A 2886-nucleotide genomic window follows, 5' to 3' on the forward strand; every position below is an offset into this window, starting at 1 on the left:
AGGGTTAAAATTGATCAAAAAAAGGGTTTCATCAAGAGGTTTCATCAAAGGTTCCATTAAGGGCTTCATTAGGGATTTCATTAGATTTTTATCAAAGGGGTTTCATCAGGGTTTTATCAAAGGGTTTCACCGTGGGTTTCACCAAGGACTTTATCAGGGGTTTCATCAAAGGATTCTATCAAGGGGTTCTATCAAGAGTTTCATCAAGGGGTTTCACCAAATTTCTATCTAGGGGTTTCACCAAGGGATTTCATCAAAGGGGTTTTATCAATGGTTTCATCTAGGGATTCTATCCGAAGTTTCATAAAAGGATTTCATCTAGGGATTTTATTCGAAGTTTCATCAAAGGATTCCATCAAGGGGGGCTACCATAAATTTATCAAGGGGTTTCACTATAAGGGTTTCAGCCAGAGTGATTGTGGCATCACTAAAGTCCTACCCGACTCTAGGGAAATGATCAGATGATCATATGAGTAATAGGTAAGTGTCACTCGGAGAGGTTGAAACTGATCATCAAGGAAATAGTCTAGGGGCTCCATCAAGAATTTTCAAAAGGGTTTCATCAAGGTCTTATCATCAGGGGTACCATCTGAAGTTGTATCAGGGGTCTCATTAAGAGTTTTGCCAAGAATTTTATTAAGAGTTTCATCAGGGGTTCTACTAGGGTTATCAAACAGTGACTAGAGGACCGTCCGAGTCCCGCCCGATTTCTGCGATTATGGGAATTGTAGGCAATGAGATATTATCAAGGATACATCAAAGTGGACACCAATAGAGTACCAGAGATTGGTCAATCCCTGCTCGACTACGAAGTCTATTAACCTCGCAGTCAAAATTAGGGTTCCTCTTTATATTTAACCCTCTTCTTCCTGAGAAGATGACGACTCGTCATCATCATCATCTCAGTTTGAAGCTGATTAAATAGGAGCAGCTGTCGTACCCTAAATTTTGACCACCTCTTCTTTCTATTTTTCAGTTAACACTAACATGTCTGGGGCATATTGTCATACTCCAATTTTATCTGTGCGTTTTACTATTATATAGGTTTTAGTCACATTTTATCTCGAATGAATGAGATAGCCCATTTGATAGTTATGTGAGAATTCATGGAGGTATAAGCATAAGGTCCTAGGTTTGAATCCCAACTTTCCGTTTTTGTTAGCACATTTTTCTCTTATTACCTTTCATTTCTATTTTTCACAAAAATCAAAATAAATTGCATTTTTATTTTTTCAGTTTTAATTTTTGTTTTTTTAATTAAACATTTTTAGATAAATATTATTTTTCCATTTTTATGCACTTTTATTTTAAAAAGAGTAAAAAAAATACAAAAAATGTTATTAATACTATTTGTTCTATTTTATTTAAACCGGGTAAAAAAATTTAAAATAAAAAAGTTTTCATTATCATTCTAATTCCACTCTATTTCAAATAAATATATTAGCCAATTTAGTTGAGACTTGGGTATAGATAGTTGCAAGTGAAAGGCCATTGATTTGAATCGTATTGAGATCTTTTATGTTTTTTTATTTTTTCTCACTTGTTTTTGTGTTATTTTATTTATTTTCTTTTCTCTTTTCTTATTATAATTATTGTTATTATTTCTATATTTTATTTTTTTTATTAATATTAATTATCATTATTATTATCAAAAATAAAAAGCAAGAATTTGTAATTTTATAGGAAATCATTTCTAATTATTACTATTAATATTAGAAAAAAAAACATATAATATGTTATTAGTTATTGTTATTTATTCTTTGTTATTATCAGAGTTTATGATATTCTAAAATATTACAAAACTTCAAAGTCAGATCACAATTTCAATCCCAAATTAGAATAAATCAGTCTCAAATCTACACCGAAATCATCCTAAACTAATTTTCAATCATCACTAAAGTGATACCAAATCAAAACTAATAATCATCACTAATTCAAATCATAATCTTTCTCAAAATATATATATATATATATATATATATATATATATATATATATATATAAAAAGCGAACAAATCCACAAAATTTTCATAAATCACTTCAGCACAAAACACATAAACCTACAACTTCGATTTTCACCGTGGCAAAAAAAACCATTAATTGAAAATCCATGAAACCAAACAACTCACCATCATCAATTTAAAACAATATCCACCATCTATGATTCATGTCGGATCTGTGTGAGAAACACAAACTTGTCAAATAATAGCAACAGTTCCAATAGAAAAGAAAGGAAAAGAGGTTTGAAGTCTGAAATTTTACAGACATCAGCCCCACACGCAGGGGACACCTCCACGACCACTGCCTTGCACCGTCAACTTCCTCCTTCGACGCCGACGACCATAATGCCGGAAACCACCACAAAGTGCGGATCCGCAACTTATTCGCCATGGCCATGAAGGTTTTTCTTTTCTCTTTTCTTTTCATATTTTGTCTATGCACTTTGTGATGTGAGTATAGAAGTAAAAAATAATTTTTCTAATTTTGTTTTGAAATGGAAAGAGAGAGAATATGTTAGAGATGTTGTTTTAAACATTTTATTTTTTTTACTTTACTCATTTGCCACGTGTCTAAATACCATTGGTTGGTCAAAGTCTAGTGTCTTTTTTTTCATTCATTTTACGTTATTTCCTTCCTATTTTATATACATACTTGTTTCCTTAATATTTATTTATTACCCATGGTATTATTTATACTATTATTATTTATATTGAAAGGATTGTTGTTCTTCAGTTTGAAATTGCACTTGTTTCTTAAACATAATTAATTTTGTCTTATGCCTACTGTACTCACTTGGTGTTTGGTTAGAATTTCATGTTTTTATTTTAATTAGTCATGTTTTATTTTAATTGGTCTCTAACATTTTAAAATAATAAAGCTCAAAAA

Source organism: Lathyrus oleraceus, chromosome 5, assembly GCF_024323335.1.
Source record: "Lathyrus oleraceus cultivar Zhongwan6 chromosome 5, CAAS_Psat_ZW6_1.0, whole genome shotgun sequence".
NCBI classification, from domain to species: domain Eukaryota; kingdom Viridiplantae; phylum Streptophyta; class Magnoliopsida; order Fabales; family Fabaceae; genus Lathyrus; species Lathyrus oleraceus.